Raw genomic sequence first — 24,196 nt, 5'->3', positions numbered from 1 at the left:
AACCTCATGAGAAAGACCGTGCACTCACCCAACTGGAGCCAGGACACTGCGCAGACGACCACACCGCTGCCATCCAGATGATATGATCGGAGGACCGGGAGCTGTAGGAACTTCACCGCAAGGCGTTGAGGAAGGCAGAAGACAGCAGGAGTTGTTAGGAGAAGATCAAACTGAAGATTTATTTTACGTATTTACAAAACATAAAGGTGCAAGCACGCGAAAGGGAGCGAGGCAGCTCCTAATCAACTGAAAGCACAGGCGAGTCACACCGAAGTAGCCCTCGTAGGCTGCTTAAATCACCTTTCAGTCCCACTGTAGAACCCGCAGCTGCCCAAACGTCCAATAGGCGCTGAGCCGCTTCTTTTGACTCCACTCATGGCTTCTTTGGCTCCGCCCAATTGTTCCACCAGCACCTCACGCACACACGCACACACGCGCACACATACACACACCTCCTCGCACTTGAACAGGGGAAGCTGTACACCACTGCACAACAGCCAGGCTGTCCCCGTTGTTCTCTCTGAAGCGGCGATGCCCCATCTGGTTTTAGCCATCCTTGAGGGCGCCGGTCAGGCGATGGTGCACACATCCTCAGCAGCACAATCTGGGTCTTAATGACCATCGAGCGGCACGTGCAGCAACTACTTTGAGTCAACAGTAGCCACTGCTGGGTCACTACACGACGGCGTACTGTGGCTCCTGGTTCGCCCCACTGTAGTCCATTGCTGTAGTCCATTGCTGCTGTAGTCCATTGTTCAGAGGAGGGGTGCCGAAGATCAAAAGACGCCCGTTCCAGTCACCGACAAAAGCGCTTGTCTTCAATTAGCTTGTCGGGAAGATAAGGATCTGTGCTCCTGTGTACTGGCGTCCCCCGTCAACACGCCTCGGCCCGCTGTCGCCAGGAAAAACCACATCCGGCCTGCCAGCGGTGCTCTCCATATGTGCGGACCCTCCGCGACGATTTAGGGCCCCGGGCATAACACCTTCCATACAAAAGGAGAGGCCCGAGTTGGCAGCTCCCGCCAAACGTAATGTCAGGCAACTACGTTCACTGCTCGTCAGCTGTGAGCTATCGCTTACCAGCCCCATGCTCGTGATTTTTCGCTCACGACGCCAACGCCAGTGAGGGGTCATCGACACCTGATTTTCTATGATCCGGGCCTTTGACGTTATCGCGTCAAAACGCAGTGTTTGGAACCACACGCTGAACGCGTCAAAGGTGATAGAATAGCACACGTATTAACAGCCTTAACGAAACAGCTCTGCGACCGAGAAACACAATGTCAGAGCAGCTGAATATCCTTTCAGCACTGCTTACATGATTCACCGAAGTTTCATCATTCCGAGAACCATATAACGCATCAACGCTAAACGAAGCACATCTGATGCTCCTGGTTTTTACTTGCTGACGCAAAAGCTTCCGAAGTTTTTTTATGCGAACTTGAGTGGCTGCGCCTGGGTGGGTGCCAGTAAAAAATTTGCTTCCTTGAATGGCCTTCAGTTATAGTTTGGTTTGAGGGATTTAACGTTCCATAGCGACTCAGGCTATTAGAGACGCCGTAGTGGAGGACTCCGGAAATTTCGACCACCTGGGGTTCTTTAACGGTCACTGACATCGCACAGTACACTGGCGCCGGATTTCAGTTACTATATCCATTCGCTTACACACAGCCGGTGTCCCATGCATTATGTTTGGTTGCATTATTTTTAAGTTCCAAAGCTTGCATTGTAGCGGTCCTCTGTTCTGTGCCCTTTTCTTGACTCGATCTCACCGAGTGTGACTGCAGTGTAGCTGGTCTGGAGCAATTATCTCAATTGTTTACTACTTATGCAGCAGGTTTCCATGCTTTTTTTGTGTTGCGAGTTCCCCCGTGTAACCTGACCGTTTTTCTTTTCTCCTTTTTGGAAAGAAATAATGTTGTGCAAATTGCAGTTGGAGTTTCAGTTGGCAACCGGTTTCTCTTTCATTAACCTCCGCCGATTTCCATATTTGAAAACTTGATAATAGTGACACGAATTACAAGCCAGTATCCTGAGCTGACACGCATTCATGTTAGCAAACAAAATAACATCGCAGAGACGAAATAAGAAGACATCGGATTTCCGCAGAAAATGTATGCGCGGGCATAAAAGGAAGAAAAGAAAAATTGAAGAACTAAAAACGAAGGCAAACGCTACAATGTACAAAATTCATGCCACAATAAGAAGCTTCTGCGGTGACATTTATCAGCGTCACGTGCACTCTTTGTTTTTTCTTTTTGCTCGCGTTGACGTATTCTCGATATTTGCTAAGACGCCCTGCTACGTAGGGGACTAAAAAAGCTCTTCTACAAGTAGCTCTACAATGTAAGTTGGCATGTGCCATTTCTAAAAGAGCTGCTCGAAATGCTTGTCTAGTTCATGCGCCTTAACATTAAGTAAAATATCGACTGCAGCCATTTCGCTTTAACATATACAAGCCTTCGATGACTCATTAATTTGTCAGGGCCTTTGCTATGGCTATTTTCCAGTGTTCGAGCTTGCCTGCTAAACTTTCAGCAAGTCTTCAGGCACGTTCTCCGAGTCTGACCATCTGAACTGGTCCATCCTTCACTCAACTGCTGAGCACGAATCATAAGTTGAGTACGTGTACATTCATGAGTGCTAAGTTGAGCTTTTTCTTTTTCCCTATTTCATAGGAGAGCATAGCACGGAGCTTCGTTGATCGACGAATCGGTTCGCATGCGATATGATCTTCTTCAGTGGGATCATTATAAAGTTAGACCGCAAAAAAAAAACAATCACACACAGGTAGAATAACGACACACAACACAAGCGCTCACTGTAAACTGCTTTATTGCCGGAGGGTCTTCCTGATGGTGCGGACTGTTTGCGGAAGAGTACAGCGAAAGAAATGAACTTGCGCAGTGATAGAGTATTAAAGGTGTTATTTCTTTCTTCAAAAGTAATCACTTGATACTTTTTCAAGTCGATAAGGATGGTGGGTTTGTAGTTTTTCCGAACAAAATTTACAACGAGAAAACGCAAGTAGCAGTGAATAAGAATATTGCTGTTTAAAAAAAGGGAAAAAGGTGAAAAGACTAAGTTCATTGAGCTTTGTAAGAGATTAGACCTGAGCACGCTTGCCAGGGACATCACTAACCGCAGAGCAAATAGCTTAAGTCCCTTTGTTACGGTCAAAGCCCACAAACAGGAAATTCTGTTCAGAATCATTGTTAGCGAACAGGGTTCGTGATAAAGGAACGTCAATCAGTTCTTGTTATAGAAGCTTAAGAACATAGTTTTGAACGGCCCGTTCCTCATCAAAAAATCAAAAGATGTGGCATAGTTTATCATGTGTAACGAAGACATTTCCTTCGAGTTTTCTGTTGACACCCAAGATCAATTTCTGTTGTCCGTCAAGGAATGCAATGAGGAAAACGGCGACATGTCCTTTCAGAATGCGGCTGGGTTCTCCATCGATAATTTTATAACTTTATTGCAGTTTTAACTCGGTTCAACCTTTATACGTTTTGACAACAACATTAGAAGCGCAGTAGCATCTGCATAGGGTCATGTATGGCTCCTATTTGCGGCAGTTTCCTGCCTAAGGTGGAGACAACGTTTCAGATAGAGTTTTCAATGGTGTGCCGGTTTTAATTATTTCTAGCTATGTTGATGAGTATTATAGCGCTTTTAACGAACAAGAACACCTTCTCCTGAACCTGTACAGTAGGGAAAGGTTTAGATGCATCTATCGAAAATGGTATTGGGGCTGCGGTTTCCCCGCGAACTACCAAACGTCTCTGTTTTACAGTTTTTAAACCTCAAACTCACGTTCTGTGAGGAACATGTCTGCTGAGGCTATTGCCAACATTCAAAAAAGGAGTTGCCGTACGATTCGGCGCACACCAAGACAACCAAAAGAGGAATAGTATCGTGTTGCATAGGATCTGCTGTGCAAACTTCCTGGCCGCATGAAATGAGTCAGAGCTTCAACAATCAGGTAAGCCGCCTTTCGGCTGCAGGGTTTCTCCATTCGGTACTCGCGCAACTTAGACATCCCCTATATCATCGCCTAAACCAAATACTTTAATGAATTTTAGCAACCACCTTCCCTACCCAGTGAAAGGAAGCGAAAATAGTCTTTATACCAAAACCAGAAAAACCGATCCTGCCCTCCAATCTCCCACGTATTTAACTCACTACTTGTGTGAAAAAATTAACAAAGCATGTAATCCCTACATGACTCTACAGCTTCCTCGAGGGAGCGCCTGCCCATCTACATGTTTGGTTTCCGTTCGGATCTAGCCATACAAGATATATTCTTGCAGCCAGAACACCATGCCGGTAATTCAAAAACTCACGATAGACGAGCCAATCTTGGTGCTAAACTCCGCAAAGCATTTGATAAAATAACACTCTGCCATTCTTGATAATTTACAAATACTACAAGTATAAGTAACCATATGTACAATGGCATGAGGGCCTTCATCAGCAGTCGAGCAGCGACCGTCACATTAGGCCCCCGTATCCTCCCAAACATCGAGCTCTGTCCTTGGGGGACATCTCAAAGAACCGATCTTTCCCCGATACTCTTTAACAATGCTCTTATTCGTCTCACCACAATTTCATCTGCTTGCTCAATTTTCACCGCTTTCACAACCGAGGCGCAGTAAGCTGACCTCCACGCCGGCAACCAAAATAATCTAGACTCTAAAACGGCTGTCGTTAACTTTGCCAATGGCATATTATCCCCCACCACCCACCGCTTTTTGCGTTTTGGTAACCCCGACAATCCCTCACCCTTACCTGGACACCCGCACATGCAACCCTTCCCAGTAACGAGGAGGCTCATTACCTGGCCTGCGGCCTCACATTCCAGGCTGGGGAGGAACAGCCTTCCTCAGAGGCTTGTAAGTGCCTGCTGTCCTTCCTTGACATCCTTAACGACTACCGCGAAAATAGGAGAACATACGCACCCCCTGCCCCGACCCTCACAAACACACAAGCTGCCCATTGACGCAAGCTACAAATGAGTATAGCCCCGTACCCCATCTTTCTCCACGCCCGCTTTCCTGATAAATTTTCTTCTTCGTGCACCTTCTGTGGCAAGCCTGGTGACCTTCCACACGCACTACTCACCAGCCCTTCAACGTCACATCCTCATTCGCCAGAGGTGACGCTGGATTACTGGCAGCATCTACTCCCCACTACTTCTGTTCGGGACCAGCGCAAGGTTATTACTAGCGCTCTGTCCAGGATAGCCTTCGAATGGCTCTCCTTTGGTCCTCCGTGCAAAGGTACAAAAGAGCGGCTCTTGAGTGACAAGCAGAGGCCTGCGCCTCCATCTTCTGTAATATTGGTAAAAAATGTTCCCACCACGACCACAACAATTGGCGCAACCGCACACCCTTTGGCCGCAGGACTTTCGACCAAGGCTGTATGACATTCCTTTATTTGTATCCTTCGACAAGTGACCCGCCGCGGTTGTGCAGTGGTTAGGATGCCCGATTGCTATGCCGGAGTACCCGGGTTTGATCCCGACTACCGGCCGCTGCGTTTCGATGGAGTAGAAACGGAATGGAGTACGTGGTCCCTGAGATATCAGTGCCCGTTAAAGAACCCCAAGTGGTCAAAATTGCCAGAGTCCTCTACTACGTCAAGCCGTACAAACCAAACCGACTTCAAAGAATATCTTCTATGTTTTCGTAATCTGCCATTGCTGCTGTAGGTCTGGTTTTTACAAGAACAATTTCGAAAAACTCCTAATACAGACTGATCGCAAATACTAGAACTTTGCTAATTACGCAACTTATCCTATAGAATATATTAACTTTCTATAGTTTGTGTAGTCGAGGGTTTCAGTCAATGTTTATTTTGTTGTCGCGGAGAAATTACTATGTCAGCTTTCAAAACGACAAGAACAAATTTTTGTTCTCTCAATGCCAGCGCATAGAAACAATAAGTTGATCTCATTTTTTTTTTTGCATGAAACTTGAATCTATACTCGTTTCTGCAAGTTATTTGCAGCACTGCGAAAGGGTACAGCGGCCTGGCTTACTCAGGACGACAAGCAGGGCTTCATGCTCCAACGCGCTTGTTCGCTAGGGACCTAACGCTTGTTCACTAGGAACGTCTAGGAACCTAATGATACTGTGCGCTGATGTATGGATGCGAGAGTTGGACTGTGAAAAAAGCTGACCGCCGAAGAATTGACGCGTTTGAATTGTGGTGCTGGCGAAGACTCCTGAGAGTTCCTTGGACTGCCAGAAGATCAAATCAGTCAATATTGTCGACCATAAACCCTGACTGCTCATTGGAGGGTGAAATTCTAATGTTAAAGCTCAGCTACTTTGGTCATCTGATGAGAAGAGAGGAGTCGCTGGAGAAAGATTTGATGTTGGGAAAGGTTGAGGGTCGCCGGAGAAAGGGTAGGCAGCGAACGCGACGGTTAGATGGCATCCTCGAGGCACTGCAGATGAAGTTATGTGATGTTAGGAAGATAGTGAGAGACCGGATAGCGTGGCGTGACATGGTCCATAGGGTCACGAAGAGTCGGACACGACTGAACGACTGAACTAACTGATAAAGCGCAGAAGTTTTTCGTTCAACCTAAGATGCGTTTTTATTGGAGCAGAAAGGCTTTTTGTTTCTATGAGTCTGTATTACTGAGAGCATCTACTCCCCAGTATCTCCGATCAGGACCAGCGCAGGACTAAAACCGCTCTCTCTAGGGTATCCCTGCAACGGTTCTCCTTTGGTTTGTAAGAGGGCCCTCCGTACAAAGGAGTGGCTCTCAAGTGCCATGTAGAGGGCTGCGCCCCCATTCTGTGTAATATTGGCAATAATTGTTTCCACAAAGACTGCAACAATGCTCAACCTCACACCCTTTAGCTGCAGGACTTTCTACGAAGGTAGCATGAAATTTGTTTATTTGCATCCTTCGACTTCAAAGAGACCCGCTGTGGTGGTGCAATGGTTAAGATGCCCGACTACTGTGCCGGAATCCGACCGCCGGCGGCGGAGTTTCGATGGAAGTGAAACGGAGTGACGTCCGTGTGCTGTGCAATGTCAGTGCCCGTTAATGAACCCTAGGTAGCCGAAATTAACGCAGTCCCGCACTACGGCATCTCATAACCTGAATCGTTCTGGGACGTCAAAGCCTACAAACCAAACTGACTTCAATGAATATCTTTCAACGTTTTAGGTCGCTTGTCGTTGTTGCTGTAGACTCGGTTTTTACGTGAACAATTTCGAATATCTCTTAATACAGGCTGCTCGCAAATACTCGAACTATGCTAATTACGCAGATTATTCTATTGAATATTTTAACTTTCTATAGTTAACGCAGTCGGGTGCTTCAGACAATGGGGATTTCGTTGTAGCGGCGAAATTACTTAGCTTTCAAAACGACAGAAACAAATCTTGTTCTCTCAATACCAGCGCAAAGAATGAATATGTTGATCTATTTTCTTTTTTTGTGCAAAACTTGAATTATACTCTTTTCTACTAGTTGCTTACAGCACTACGAAAAGTTAGAGCGACCGGGGTTATCAGGATGACACGCACGACTTGAAAGTTTTCCAACGCGCCTGTTGTCCACGGCGTAAAAATCTGCTAGGAACCTAATTTTGTGCGCTGTAGAGCGCAGATGTTTTTCGTTCGATCTTAGATGCGTTTGTTTTAGAGCAGGAAGGTCGTTTGATTCTGTGTCAAATGTCAAATGTCAAACGAAAAAATATGGAATGGCATGAATTATACCCTCGTCGTTAAAGGCTAGCTTTGACGCTGAAAGGGCGCTTACCGATAACTCGCGAAGCATGTGAGGGCTTGAAAGAACAAAACCTAAAAATCTCGCCAGATTTCGTGCTTAAAATCGTTTTATTTATTCGCAGGTCTTAGCCAAACAATTTCATCTGACGATGTGCGGAGCTGGCTATTTGCCGTGCGGGCTGTATTGCCTATACCCACCTGCTTTGATCGTAAAAAATACAGACTAGATTGGTTGTGTTCGAAACTTTAGTACTGTCCAGTATTTTATTTAATGTACGTAATGTGATAAAGAGTTAGTTCTCTCCAAGCAATGACAACTTGAAGTCTTCGATAACTGGACGGCGTCAGTTCAGAGCGACGGTTGCTCCAGGCAGGGCAGCCTGTATATAGCTCGTGCTCGGTGACCGCACGCTACCGCTTATGCCCATCCCCTTCTTTCAAGGGCACGGCCAATAAAGGAGACATCCTGGCGACTCAGGGCGTGGTACAAATGAGTGAGTCGTGATACGGATTCTGTCGGCTCAAGTGAACTGTTTCAAGGCCACGACGGCGGATATCACACGAGGGTGTCAAGGGATCAACCACATAATTCACCGCAGAAGTTTGGGCAACCACACGATAAATAACGTCATATTTGACGAGCAACTTGGATGAAAGGCCAGGATCCCCAGGGGATCCATACCCAAACAAGTGATCTGAACGTTCAAAATATAAGGGGTCAAACGTTGCAACAATTTTTATTTAAACCATTTCGTGCCCGTCGTCTTCAACTAGAGTGGTCTCGTTATATGATTTTTTGTAGGGAGAAATCTACATTGGCTGCAGTCTCGCCATTTCGTCGTGTCTGCTCGTGCCTGTCCGAAGAGCGAGGAAAGAAGAAGAAGTCGTTGAAAGAAGAAGAAGAAGTGTCCTGGGAGGCGGTAGCTGGAAGCTGACATGGCTGAGTAAAAACTGGGTGTAGGGCTTCCTGGCATTACGTTTGGCTGGAGCTGCCACCTCGGGCATCTCCTTTCATGTGGGAGGGTGATATCACAATCAGCCTGCCAAAACCCTTGCATTCACATTATCCACAGGCCACGCAGGCACGTTCATACGGCTCGGTTAAAGCGGGGCTTTATATGTTGGCTAGTAGATCACGCTATCGCGTCATCGCGAAGCTGGGAGTGAAAGCCGAGAGAAAGAGGTGCCGTAGTGGAGGGCTTCGGACAACCGCGTGATAGAGGCTTTCGCCTCATTGCACTTTAGTAGGGAAAAGTTCCTCCTATAGGATAAATAAAGCTGAAACTGTGGAGTAAATGACTATGTGCAAAAGCCATGTATTTATATTCAAGCTGAACCTTAAGCGTAGACATGCAGGCAGCTCTCTCTTAACTCCAGGTTTAACCACAAACTAAATCACAGCTAATTATTATTAGTGTATTTCTTCTACGGGTTAGTTAAAGCCTATATCTCACTTTAGTGGTAAAAAGTACCCGCTATGGCATAAATAATGCTGAAACCTTACGGTAAATTACTATGTGCAAAAGCAATGTCATTGCTTTCTAGCCAAACCTAAGTGTAGCCATGCAGATGTAGCGCCAAGTTTAACATCAAGCTAAACCACAGCTAATTTTAGAGCGCAGGCCTCTGGCGCCCGTTCCTGTGTTTCGCGTCGTCGGCGTCGGCCTCGTAACTAGTTCCGCCCCCGATTTTCAGTGGGCCGATCGAGATGTGACGTCACAGACCGCTAATTTCAAACGAGACCAATTGTACTAGGGCGAGTAATCGCATAATTAGAGGGTTGGCATGGAAGTACCCAAAGTCAGTCTGGGTTGACGTAATTAACTACCCAATCAGGCTAATTAACTAACAAGTACTCATGGTAACTAGTAACTAGCCAGTACTAAATAATAAATAACTAGTAATTAACTACTTTTAATTAGTCATTATCATGAATAAATAGTCATGAGTAATGACTATCATGCCATCACATGGTGAAGTCATCGACCGTAACGTCTTGACCGCATGTGACATCGTGTCGTCACATTCGGCTATGTCTAAAAACCGGAAGTGATAATGACGTCACATCCGGTCGCGACCTCATGACTGGTGATGACATCACCAGGATATTCACGCATATACGAAGCTGACCCTGCCGGGCGTTCGATCCGGGCTTCCGTGCGGCGCCTTTCGCTTGGCGCTTCCTCGAACGCCGCACCACAGAGCATATATAGAAATATACGCAGTGCAGCAGGCATCAGCGGTATTTAAAATTGGTTGACAGCAAGGAAAAGGCGCAGTACCTGTCCCAATTCTAGTCATTCACAAACGGTCTCGCAGTCAATGCCTAAGCAGCGCGGCGGGGAAGACTGGCGCCTTGAAGCACTTTATAGAACCAAAGGGTCGCCGTCGGCATCGGCGCAACGTTCCTATGGGCCCACGCGCTGCCTCCCGCAAACTCCCGATAACTTAATTAACCTCTTCATTTCTCCGACCCCAAAGCTTCCTTCATGAACTGTTAGTAGACTGTATTTTGAAGGAAAATGTGTTAAAATTTAAAAAAAAGTAGTCAGCAATTATAAATACATGTCTTGCTCAAACTCTTTGCCTCAATCTATCGAAAAAGTGGCACAGCGGATGAGCTGCGCTCAAATTTAGTATTACGAAGTATCGTCATCATCAGCCTGACTATACCCACTGCACGGCGAAGGCCTCTCCCATATTTCTCCACTTAACCCGGTTCTGTGCTAGCTGCATCCACTTGACCCCTGCGAACTTCTTAATCTCATCCGCCCACCTAACATTCTGCCGCCCCCTGCTACGCTTTCCTTCCCTTGGAATCCAGTTTGTTACCCTCAGCGACCATCGGTTATCCTCTCTTCGCACTACATGTCCTGCCCATGTCCATTTCTTCTTCTTAATTTCTACTAGAATGTCGGTAACTTGAGTTATTGCTCTGACCCACTCTGCACGCTTCCTATCTCTTAATGTATCGTAATCGAAGTATTGTAATCGTCGGCAATTTTTTTTTATTAGTGAATTTCTTCTACGGGTTAGTTAAGCACTTTGACTAATTATTCTCCCAGTTGTTCTTGTTGTATATTTGCGGCTTATTCGGTTGTAGCGATTGCTCTCGGAATATATCCGTTCATCTCGCTTGAAAAGCTTTTAGCAATCTCATCATTCCTTGGCATTACCATACAAGTCATAACATGCACTCTTGCCCTATCACGTTTCAATGTAGTCACAAAATGTCTTATTTCAGCCCCGTACATCGGGAACTCTCACTGCAGTACCTTACGCCTTAAATTTGTGCTGAACTTAAATATTTCGAAACGAAACTGAAAACTAACGAAACGTATGGGATCATGAACGGCATGCACAAACTCATTGAGCTCCTGCAAAAATGTGTGCATGCACCTGACTTGTTATACTTTGAGTGACTCACCCGCATCACTGGACACCGCACGACCCGCTAATGATAAGGAGTAGAACTGCGCCGAAGAATTGGACACCTTACACAGGTTCAGGCCAGTCACAGCGGATTCTTAAGCGCTGTACTCTGGCACCGCAGCCCAGGGCGACGGCCGCACGGTGACAGTTCCTCCTGTATCAACAAAAGAAAACGTTAACTTCCAATAGTGCATCATTAGCCCGTACAAATTTATGAATTTGTTCCTCAGAGCCCTTTTTTATGTCAAATACCAGGACTATAGCAAGCCTTGACATCGATAAAGATTACTTGTCTCATAAAAAACAGCAACAAACTTAGAGTATTTTGTACTCGTGCATGTATGACATGACCTCGTCGGGAAACTTTTGGCGGCGCTTGTTTCCCGGCCTCACAAACTTCATACTTTCATGCCACTGGTGTCAGTGGAAAATTTAGGCTAATTTTAAAGCAATGTTAAGGCTAATGTTTATGTTCATTCTGGATAATGTCGTTTATTTCCTGACGTCTTTTTGTTCTTCTACTTCATAGTGCGAATTTATTCGCACTTTATATTCATTTTTGCATCCCCTTTAACCTTATATACATATTTGCATGTAATAAGTCTGATACTCTCTGTACATTAATAAAACATTTGTCCCCTTTCAATGCTAGAGCCTTCGCAGAAGGTGCGATATTTTGTTTCAACAATGCAGAGTTAAAGGTCTCGTTCTAAAAGAAGTAGTGGTGCGTTCGGAGGTCTTTGGTAGCGTCGAACATTGACCTCGACGAAGTTTTTATTTGCACGAGAATACCGCTGTTTTTTTATTATAAGTGAACGCAAAATGTGTTTTACATCAGCGTTTAATGTAATAGTAACATACGTAAAACAATCTGTAGTTAATCATTCTTTAAAGGGGGCTAGTTGGTTGTTCATAACATTTATAGGAGTGCGCTAACTTAACAAAAGGGAGAACAAAGGGATTCACAAATTACACGACACGATGTACAAATCGCTGTACATCGTGTCGTGTAACTTCTGATCCCTTTTGTTCTCTTTTGTTAAGTTACCCAGAGGTGAAGAAGCTCGTATACCTGCTGTATTTCTGATTAAGGAAAAGAAAACCAAAAACGAGCATGACCAGCGGTACTGCGAGGCTGGGAATTCTCACGAATTTTATTTCTAATCAGGGTTACGTTTAAAAAGCAAGAAAACATCCACACGGAATTAAGCGTTGACATATATAAGAAGAAGAAATACAAAATACGCTGCGAGCTAAGACCTAAAGGACTAAAAATGGCACTAAAGATAAAAAAAAAAGAAACAATGGTCGACATTGAAGCATGTGTACGAACTTGAGACAACGTATATGGCCTAAAAGAGAAGCGTGGTAATCATTTTTTAGCCCGTGGAAGCGACACTTGTGAAACCGACTGAATATTTCACAAAGAATACATCACCTCATTTTAAATCACATATTAAATGTTTGGTGTCTGGTTTTTGCTAAAAGCGCACTAACACTGCTAAAGCGGATACACAATTATTACCGTTAATATATGAAGCCCCGTTAACTGCCTGGCTAACACGGTGGGTTAGAATTTGCCTAGTTTACTGGAGTGAATCCCTTTTGGTCCGGTGACAATGCGGTTTGATAATAACGCCATAAAAGCAAGAAGGATGTTTTCTGAACAGTGTATAAACTTTTTGGCAGAGTGCGATTCACATCAAATAAAACTGCTGACCATTCGAGGACATCTCACCGTTCAATCTTGATTTATTTTCCTGTCAAGTGAAACTAGACAAAGTGTACAAAATGCTGCTTCTATTTTTTTTTTCTCTAAGCTGAAATATTTTATGAGTATGCTGCACCGATGGCCAAAGTGGTTGTATGTCGTATGTTGCTGAAGCCAGCTAAGCAGAGCGCGACGGCGTGCAGGAATAAGACGCAAATTGGTGTTTAGTAGATATTTGTATTGAAAGGCTTGAAATCAGCCCAACTTCTCTGTCTATAAGACCAGCTAGTATTGAAGCGCGATATCATCGGTGCTGAGGCTGAGCGGCGGAGAGAGCTAGCGGTCATGGTGATACACCGCATGTTTCATTGGCTAGTGCAGTCTCTTCAACCTCTGTTTTCTATCGCTGGAACACATTGAATCTCCTTCCATCAAGCAAAAAAAAAAAAAAACATTTTCGGAAATAAAGATTCTACGCGTGTGTGTTTACAGCCATGGAGAATGGTTTACATCATACGTATTTACCGGATATTCTTTTCTGTGTTTGCTGAATAACCAAACGCACCACTGGCATTCGCTGAAGTGATGCAGACGTTCTGTAGTGCTTCGGTGCAATTGAGTGCCTTCCGTTTCCTGACTGCGCAGAAGTTTTTTCATTGACCCGCATGCCGTAAACTTTTGCTTACTACTCGTGTGCGTGAGCATGCGTGTATGTGGACTTGTGCACTCCTGTGCGCGCTTTGAAGCGTGCGCACGTTGCACATGAGTGTGTAAGTGAGGCCCAAATTGTTGAGCTGTATGGTGGCGAGAAAATATTATTAGAAGGCATATACCCCGAAAAGTGCTGCTACAACTTGAGGATTGCCCTTGCATTGCTTCAAGCTGAAGCTGAAGGTTCGTGGTGGTGCTATATTCCGAATCTTTCCGCAGAATGTAGAGACAAGAATATTTTAACAGATGATATTGAGAGCGTCGGCTATTCGGCTGCCCTCCCTTCGAGGTCATCGTTTTCACTATGGAAGGAGCTCTGTTGCCAAAATTTCTGCCAATATGTGATTGATTGATTGATTGATTGATTGATTGATTGATTGATTGATTGATTGATTGATTGATTGATTGATTGATTGATTGAAACATGTTTATTGGCAGCCCTGTCGAGCACTTTTGCTGCTGGAATCTGTACGGGCATCTGGCCCCACCACAGTCACGGCGGCCGTGGAGAGTGCTGGTTTGATTGTCTTTGACATCTGCCGTAAAGCTTAGCTCTGGGGCCTTAGTCAAGAAAATATCCAAGCATTGCCCAGAGCATCGCGACAGCTGCGTTGTCGAGAGACAGCGGAAGGATCCAGTCGATGTAGCTGGCCGGGCGATCGGCAGTTGGAATTTCGGTGAGAGCCATGATTCGAATGTCAGGATTTTCTTGACAGTCCCATATTAAATCCCCTTCATGGATCACTGCCTGGTCATGGCGGAGGGGCTTGCGAAACTCAATGAAGTCGTGAGCTCTGCTGTGTAGGGCCACCCAAGATAGACAGGTCACAGCAGAGAGTTCTGACAAAATGTGATTCACTGGAGAAGGTAATGGCAACCCACTCCAGTATTTCCTGCCAAGAAAACCCTATGGCCAGTCACAATAGCATTACCAGGTTGGAAGGCATACCACATGATACTGGGGATGAACAAAGGGCGATTCCTAGTAGCTCCAGGACGAATGAAGCGGCTGGGCTAAAGCCAAAAGGACGGTTAGTTGTGGATGTGTCGGGAAGCGACCGGAAAGTCCGATGTTGCAAGGAGATATATCACATAGCAACATTGAATGTAAGATCTATGACCCAAGGTAAACTGGATGTCATCAAGCGAGAAATGGACAGATTGAACATTGATATCTTGGGTATCAGCGAGCTCAAGTGGACCGGAATGGGAGACATTAATTCCGGCGACCATTATGTCTTTCAGGAGAAGGAACGGGGTCGCTTTCATAGTAAACAGAAGAATGCGGAATGCGCAAAGCAGTGCTGAGTACAACTCCAAAAACGACCGAATGATTTCACTTCGGATCCAAGGTCACCCTTTCAACATAACAGTTATCCAAGTCTATGCACCAACCACTACTGCTGACGAAGCTGACGTTGAAAGATTTTATGCTGACCTGCAATGCCTTTTAGACCGCACTCCATCATCAGACGTCTTTTTTCTCATAGGAGACTGGAATTCTAAGGTGGGGAGTGAAGAAATATCCGAAATTACAGGCAAGTTCGGTCTTGGGGAGCCAAATGAAGCTGGGCAGAGGCTAGTAGAGTTTTGTCAAGAAAACAACCTGACCATAGCGAATACTCACTTTCAACAGCACAAGAGGCGCCTGTACACATGGACTTCACCGGACGGTCTGTACAGGAATCAGATCGATTATATTCTTTGCCAGCAGAGATGTAGAAGTGCTATACAAGCAGTAAAAATGAGGCATGGGGCCAATTGTGGCACCGATCATCAGCTTCTTGCTGCCAAATTTAAGCTTCGATTGAGGAAAACGCAGAAAACTAGAAGGCCTTTCAGGTATGATCTGGATCAAATTCCATCATAATATGCTGTGGAAGCGAGGAATCGATTTCAAGAATTAGATCTAGAAGACAGAGAGCCTGAAAATATGTGGACTGATGTTCGTGATATAATACAAAAAGTTGCTACTAAGGTAGTTCCAAAGCAAACGCGAAATGCAAGAAAGTAAACTGGTTATCTGAAGAGGCTTTGCAAATAGCTGAGGAAAGGAGGATGGCAAAAGTTATGGGGGAAAGAGAAAGATACATGGTTCTCAATGCGAATTTTCAGAAAATAGCAAGGAGAGATAAGAATGCCTTACTGAATATACAGTGCCAAGCAGTTGAGGACAACAGCCAATTAAGGAACACAAGAGCTCTGTATAAGACAATCAAAGATATCAAAGGAAGATTCTGTGCTAAGCTGGGCATATGATAAAGGACAAACGAGGCAAGGACCTCACTGAAGCCTCAGAGATTAAGAAGAGGTGGCAGGAATACACAGACGAACTGTACAAGAAGGACCCGAATGTGCAAACCCAACATAAGACGGTTGTGATTACTGATCTCGAGCCGGGCATCCTGAAGAGTGAAGTTGAATGGGCCTTAGCCATCCTTGCTAAGAACAAAGCTAGCGGAATTGATGGCATTCCAGCTGAGTTGCTTCAAAACGTCAACAATGACGATGCTGTTAACATTCTGTATACATTGTCAGCAAATTTGGACAACCCTGCAATGGCCACAGGATTGGAGGAGGTCAGTTTACACCCCCTTTCCAAAGAAAGGCAGTGCCAAAGATTGTTCCAACTGCCGCACGATCGCGCTTATTTCGCTTGCTAGCAAGATGATGGTGAAAATCTTCCAAGGTAGGCTGCAGCACTATGTGGATCGGGAGCTTCCGGACGTGCAAGCTGGGTTTCGCAAGAGCAGAGGAACTAGAGACCAGATTGCCAACCTTCGCTGGATCATGGAAAAAGCGAGAGTACCAGAAACGCATCTACTTCTGCGTTATTGATTATGCAAAAGCGTTTGACTGCGTAGATCACAGAAGATTGTTGCAAGCTCTCCAAGAGATGAGAGTTCCGATTCACCTCATCTGTCTCCTCGGGAACCTGTATGAAGGGCAAGAGGCCACAGTCAGAACTGGGCATGGTCTTACTGATTGGTTTCCGATTGAGAAAGGGGTGAGACAAGGCTGCATACTGTCGCCCTGCCTATTTAACCTATATGCTGGGTGCATCATGAGGAAGGCCGGTCTGGACGAGTCTTCAGCTGGAGTGAAGATTGCTGGAAAACGTATCAACAACCTTAGATATGCGGATGATACCACTTTAATGGCAGAGAGTGAAGTGGAACTCAAGAGACTTCTGATGCGCGTACAAGAAGAGAGCGAGAGGTTTGGGCTTAAACTGAACAATTAAAAGACAAAGATCATGGCGTCTAGCCCTATCAAGTTCTGGAACATCAAGGGAGAAGAAGTGGAAGCTGTGACAGATTTTCTCTTCTTGGGCTCCAAGATTACCCCGGAAGGAGACTGCAGCCATGAAATTAGGAGACGTCTGCTGCTGGGAAAGAGAGCCATGGCTAGCCTTGATCGCCTAGTAAAGAGTAGAGACATTACACTGCCAACCATGATCCGTATAAGTCGTGCTGTGGTATTTCCAGTTGTGCTGTATGGATGCGAGAGTTGGACTGTGAAGAAGGCTGACCGCCGAAGAATTGACGCGTTAGAATTGTGGTGCTGGCGGAGACTCTTGAGAGTTCCTTGGATGGCCAGAAGATCAAATCAGTCGATATTGTCGGCCATAAACCCTGACTGCTCATTGGAGGGTCAAATTCTGAAGTTAAAGCTCAGCTACATTGGTCATCTGATGAGAAGAGAGGAGTCGCTGGAGAAAGATTTGATGTTGGGAAAGGTTGAGGGTCACCGGCAGCGAACGCGATGGTTAGATGGCATCCTCGATGCGCTGCAGATGAAGTTATGTGATTTTAGGAAGATAGTGAGAGACCGGAAAGCGTGGCGTGATATAGTCCATAGGGTCACGAAGAGTCAGACATGACTGAACGACTGAACTGAACTGTACTGAGGCCATATTATATGAGCAGCGGTAGCTGGACTTCGGCGGTGACGGCACATCCCTTCGTAGGGGTCGTTGTGAAATAATTTGCCTCAGTTACGGGGTTAACGAAGTGTAAATTGCAAGGCGGCGGGCGAATGTCTGCGTGGCCCTCGATAACGCCTTCGGCATAGGAGAAATGGGGCGCGCCTGTTCCTCGCCGCGTTCCTCTCTTCCATTGCGGAGGTGTTCAAGGGTCTTGCGCCGTCGCTTCCTCGCGATTAGAGGTGTGCACGGGCCGACATTTAGAGCACGAGCCCGGCCCGGGCCCGGCGCTACAGACCCAAGCTCGGCCCAGCCCGACTCTGATAGAGACGGCCAGCCCGGCGCTCAGATTGAAGGCCCAGGTCCTGCCCGGCCCGCCATGCTATAATTGCAGTTGAAGCTGTGAAAAAGAAAAATAAAATAATTTCAGGATGGTAAGTTTTATCCAAGATCTTGAAATGTTGAGTTCTCACATTTGAAATGGCCAATTTGCTGAATATGTAGAGACACAACACGTAGGTAGAATTAACTTATTGTGCAAAAGCAAGTTATGCATTGATTGAGGCATTTGCAGCGGTAGCGTTAGCAAGAACTTGTGGCTGGAATGACTAACATATTCATTGATAGAAACGCAAGTTCTCAGTAAGCAGCTTGTTTGCTTCTCCAAAAGTGCGCTAGCTCTGAACGTAAACAAAGGGTTGGTTGTGTGGTCAATTACTCGCTGAGCTTGCCTGGCTCACCGTATAGCCTTTCAGGTGAACTTTTCGCAACAAGAGGAACAAGAGGAAACCCTTGCACCGCAGATGCTTTAAGCTGTGTCCCGCTTTAAACGAGATCATGTCGAGGTAGAAGCAAGCCATGGCAGAGACGTTTGATAGGCGACAGCATGGCGCGAATCTTGAAACGGATACCTAAACATGAGCGCCAATGTTACCAAAGCGAAGATGCGAAACTCGAAACTAAGTAGCCCACAAGCAGTCCCTCTGCTTGGTCACTGGCTGCTAACAAATATCCGTTCGCGGCGGGAAGGTGGAGAGGAAATGCGGGTCGACGCCGGGAAAGAACTCGGAAGCTCTTGCGCATAGGGAACCACACGGGAAAATGCTGTGCATTCTAGACGCTTATCGCACTATGTCCGCATTCGCACTTTCGCAAAACTTTCATGTGTTCGTGATCTTCGTGTCTGGCCCGGTCCGGCCCGCCCGAGACAAACACTCATTGGTCCGGGCCCGGCCCGAACCCGAGGAAAAAGGCTTTCAAGGGGCCCGAGCCCGGCCCGAACCCTTGCACAGCTCTACTCGCGATTGCTTTGAAGGTCGAGGGTTACAACGGGCAGGTTTTGGTCCCCGCTATGGCGGAAAGTGCGTTCGGCGCGGTTGATATTTTGCGTGCCGCTGCTCGCGCCTCGCTGTTGGCCCACTCGTTGCCTTCAATGCCTACATGTGCAGGCACCCAAGAAATTGTCACCAATATGTAATTCAGGTATTGTGCTCCCCAAACGGCCGACGAGGCAGCGACGAATGCATTCACACTTTCGTAAAAGTATTTATACTGCAAGCGCATAAAATATTTTAGCACTAGTAACATGCGCCTTATTTGGACCGCACCATTGAAGACATCGGGCATCTTGCCAGGAAGTAGAGGGAAAGTATGCAGCGCGTAGCTCCCAGAGCAGAATTATTGATTTTTTTTTTTTTTTTCCAAAAACTGCGGGATCGAAAAGCTATACTGTAATGTTTGAAGGTACAAGATTCCGCGATTCGAATGCATGACAAACTTAAATGTCAAAAACGACATTTTTTATTTTCTACTTCGAGTGACATAGCTTCGTCTACGTAGCTGCAACGGGGTCGTAAAACCAAGGCCGAAGCTGATTTCGTTCGCTGAAACCCAGGTTGAGAGCAGCACAATCGCGGCGCACAAGTGCGCCAGTCACGTGATATTGTTTCTTTTTGTATTTTGCGGGCTTTCTTTAGAGCTTCAAAAAACGATACACGTGAAGCTTTCTTTATCGTAAATAAATGGAATAAAGATTTCAGAAGATGCTCTCCAGTTTCACAAATGAAATGTATTGTCTAAGCAATACTAGAAAAATTACCTTAATTTCTAATAATTATTTGCAAACTAAAATTGCCTGTGGTGCGCCAAACGGCTGGCCGCTGTATAGAAGTGGTTTCTTTAGCCTACCTCAAACATTTCATTTTTATTTCTTGACTAAATTTAGCTTTCAGATAAGTATACGGTAATCGAGGTTCCATGGCCATTTTTTGTTTTCAATTAAATTTTGATATCTGGTGAGCAACTATCCCGACACAAAGAAATTGGCTTTAGTTGTGCAAAATATGGCGTAGGTTTCTCAGAAAAAAAAAAATTGTATATCACTGCAGATGGAAAACGCCGTTTTTGCCAAGTTTAGAGACCTCCTGTTAGCGTACTAAACTTTTGTCATCTATTCTTTTACCCGCTAAATTTATGCAACTTCTAACTTTATGGGAGTTATTAAAAACATGTTTTGTTGTTGGTCTTAATTTTGTAAAAAAAAAAATCGCAAACATTGCTCCAGAATCAACGCGCTACAAAAAAAGTCCATTTTTAACCTTAAATACGGGCATAATGCGTTACGGTTTTAGCATTAGGTCTTCTCCGGTTTATTATTCAGATAATTTCTTCAATTTCAGGCAAAATTAAGAGCTCTAACTATCTAGGCGTGTTCTCGACATCACATCAAATTTGCCCAAGATTCGAAAACAGCAAAACATTCGCCTTTGATTCAAATTTAAAAAAAAAAAAAAGAATATCATCATAGATTTTTATGAAAATTCCTCTCAAAAATCCTATTTACCTGAGACATATTATGGCTTAAACTGTTTTGCATTATATTGTTTAAAAGAATTGAAATAAGTATAAAACTTAAGGTTGGTTTCGAAAATTGTCAATTAGCGCTACACTCTGGCACGACTTCATAAAGTGTTGCAGCTGAAACTTTTTCTCTGTATTATGCAAGACTATTTTTCTCTATCTGCAAACATTTAAAGCTCTAGAATTGTTTGTTCTTTCTCCATATTGTTTTGAATTCGGCCGAAATTCAAAATTATCAAAAAACGGACAACTTTTACAGGAATTTAAAAAAAAACTGCCCCATCTTCGATATTTATCGAATCCTCCTGAAAACAATCCTAAGTACTTTATAAACATCAGGCACTAAAATTTATTCCGCTAGGTAAACTAAAGATATAAAGATAACTATAACACTGAAGGCATGTTGTCATTTTAAAGAAGTGCTTATGGCTTCCCCTTAAGAAGTAGGCGTCAAAGGTTCGATTTAGTATTAGCTTAATTTATTTACATTTTAACTTATGCGATTCAAAGCCTTCTCAATACTTGTAAATTCGTTTGTTTATGCTTGCTTAGAGTGGAATAAATTCGCTATATCTGGCAATTTCGTGGGAGAATGCAAGTGTGGTTGCAATTTCTCTCTGTCGTGTTTTCTTTTTTTTTTTTTTTTTCGAGGTGCTGTGCTATTCAATCCAGTTCTGAATTATATTGTTTCACTTCTCCTTTCTGAGAAAAACTGCTAATGCTCTATTCTGGATTGAAGACCATTTTTCTAATGTGCACATAATTACAATCATTACCAAAACGCTTTTGCAGGATGATAATTTAGGGGCAATGTTATATTTGTTTATAGCAGCACGAATGAGCCGAGATGACGAGCATTCTTGTCGACAGAGACATCTAGCCCGGAAAAAAGACAAGACAACACGGAGCGAACCCGCAGTCCACCTAATCTCCAAAGCGTACGTAACCTGCAGTTTAGATGGACAGCGGTGCAGTTTAGTTGGACGGGCTCGAACAGGTCGAGCCAGTCTTCCGCCTCCTTATTTGTTCATCCTTGGAAGCAGGGGGCTCACGGAAACTGGACGGAAACCAAAGATAGTTTCTGTTTGTCGGGTGTCGTCTTCGGGGTACGTCACGGTGTCTAGATTCAGCACTTCCACTAGATATCACGTAGTGGTGACAATGCCGTTGCCGACAAATGAGGAGTCTTTAAATTCACTGGATTAAACTCTTTATTGGCCTGACTTGCGCCCGCAAAAGCACTAATCAATAGGCAGCGACGAGAGCAGCAATCTTGCTCGGAGGTCATCGATCAACGAATAGCCGTTGCACCCGCCAACGCTCAATTTAAAGGCGGCAAAGAAAATTTAGATAGAAGCCGCGAAGCTGTGACCACTGACTAGCATCAACATCGTAGAAACACATGCGAGTGGCTGGATATTTCGAGATACATCTCGGGCCATCTTGCGCGACAAAGAAGAGGATAAGGCTGCGTCTCGCGACACAATGAGCATAAACAAACAAAGAATAAAAATCAATTTGTGCTCATTGATAAGGACGCATGCCGGCGGCTGTTGCAAAAAACGAAAAATAAAGATTTGAATTGTTGGCGGATATATCAACCACAAAACCCCAAAAAGTATGCATGCAATGTTGGCAATCCACTTCGACTGACGGACTGTACGATATTGACCAATATATGCCAATATACATTCCAAGTTGACCAGCCTTTTATATTGGCAGGAATATATTTACCACTGTTAGTCATGATGTGTAAAATATTGAAAGTAAATACATGGCGGCTGACTGAACAATATCGACCAGCATGTGTCATTGGGTATACAATGCTGGCAAGCAGTTCGATAAGCATGGTCATTGCTGCCCTCTGTTAGTCAACTGATTGCCAATTTTGGCGACACATAAACTGAGTCATTAATCAATATGTTATCGCATGGCTATGCCATTATTGGTAGCGCATGGGCACCACCGGGCCACTGATGAGCCTTGTGTCGCAAGCCAATCACCAATATCGGGCCGGTACGTGACACGTGTTCCTGCAACTATTCGGCTGCACTCCCTTTATCTACGCTTCCCTAGTTTCGTTCATAATTCGCTCTGATTAGAGCTTTTAGCGACTGAAGCGGGGCGCTTATAAAACACTGCAAATACCAGTCTTTTTTCAACAATTCTTCCATTGCGCCTACAAGAGCAAAAATGCATTAATCTTCGTTTCGCTGTCATTCAAGAGGGGTAACTTAGACTGCTAGCGTTTTTATTGCAGCGTACTAATAATGGTTCGTTATGTGCTCTTCACTCAAATAACGCGACTTTTACCAGCTCAAGCTTAAGGCGTATCCCTTTCACCGTGCGTCTGCGATTTCACTCCGACTGAAGGAAGACGGCGTTAAATAATTGACTAAGCAGCACGTCTACCCCGACGCGCTGAATTCTGCCCAGAATTCTGCCAGAATATACATTGGCTGGCGGCTCGCGTCCTGCAAACCATTTAAATAGAGTGGGTTCCACGTGACCTACTAAGTTCACAAAACTGAATATTTCGCAACCTCCTGGCAAGCCAAACCTCATCACTGCCACCGTTTCTCAGTATGGAGGATGCTACCCTCCTGCTCACAAGAAAGGAGCATCTCCGGCGCCGCACAAGTGAATTTGTCCCGTGCGGCAACCCTCCCCTGAGGTCTTAACCGCGCAGAAGAGGTTGTGCTTCAGAGGACCCTGGAAGGTCACTACATTTCCTACCCATACCCATTTATATCAGTGACTGACCCACTCTGCCCGCTTCCTATCTCTTAACGTTAAATCTACTATTTTTCGTTTCCATAACTCTCCGCGCAGCATAAGGGAGAAGAATACTCACGCGATACTGTTAGGGACAGCGGCCGCTGTAGCCCCGATGTACTCACAACCTTTAAAGGGCGCAGATGCAATTTGCGACGATGTTTTCAGAATATCCTCAACAAAGCCAATTTAGAATAAGATTCATGATGCGGAAAGACTACCGAAGAGAAACCATATACTGTGCCGTAAAGGAAAATGTATATATGTATATATATATATATATATATATATATATATATATATATATATATATATATATATATATATATATATATATATATATATATATATATGCCAAAAGCAGCGCTCAAATCGTGTGCGCGTGCCTATTGGCCGGCTTGTAATCGCTCAGCAGCTCTCAAAAGGTTGATTAGCACATTGGCACTGCAGCTGTAGCGTGCTCCTGTCAAAGCGAAGATCGCTCAGCAGCCCCACATACTGTCATCCTCGACATATGAAACCGTTGTCATTTGTTCAAAAAAACAACAAAAAGACACGCAATGAAGGTTTTTTTTTTTTCTTAATCTTTAACGCCAAGCTCACACATTTAATCCTTTATATCTATTTTCTGCATGAGTTTCGATCCACCTTGCATCTGCCGGCATATATTTCGTGTCTATACCTCTTACAATGAGACAGAAAAGGAGAGTAAGGTTTATGTAAGAAAGAATATAAAAGTTGCCAAACCTAAGATCATAGACGAATTTGCACTCCTTCCTTTCCTGCCCTGGTTAAAGAAAGAAAATGTTAGGGAAATTATTTAGATAGAAAATAAGTATAGAGGAATCAGAAGTGAAGACAGCCGCGCACCACCGGTCTGAGCTTATGCGCGAGAGGCTCTACACATTGAGCTAGGTCGGCACCTGTATTGCTTTGTATGGCAGAAGGCATATATGCATGTTCGGTGAAGTCTGAATCTGGGCACACGATTATCCGCGCGCCAGAGCACACTGCTTTCTCCGTCGTTC

At 44.8% G+C, this 24,196-nt stretch overlaps 1 long non-coding RNA gene across 1 annotated transcript; it reads right to left on the bottom strand.

Annotated features, from left to right (window-relative positions):
- Positions 1-8,472: 8,472 nt before the first annotated feature.
- Positions 8,473-23,424, bottom strand: LOC146199635 (uncharacterized). The gene is made up of 3 exons (XR_014705108.1): positions 23,248-23,424; positions 11,183-11,341; positions 8,473-8,609 (listed from the first exon to the last, which is right to left on the bottom strand). It is a non-coding gene; the product is annotated as an uncharacterized LOC146199635 (long non-coding RNA).
- Positions 23,425-24,196: the final 772 nt, after the last annotated feature.

This window comes from Amblyomma maculatum, chromosome 2 (assembly GCF_055883805.1).
Source record: "Amblyomma maculatum isolate TAMU_Amacu chromosome 2, ASM5588380v1, whole genome shotgun sequence".
In the NCBI taxonomy this organism is placed as follows: domain Eukaryota; kingdom Metazoa; phylum Arthropoda; class Arachnida; order Ixodida; family Ixodidae; genus Amblyomma; species Amblyomma maculatum.
The sequence above is the reverse complement of the archived record's forward strand: the minus strand, read 5'-3'. Positions and strand labels throughout refer to the sequence as shown.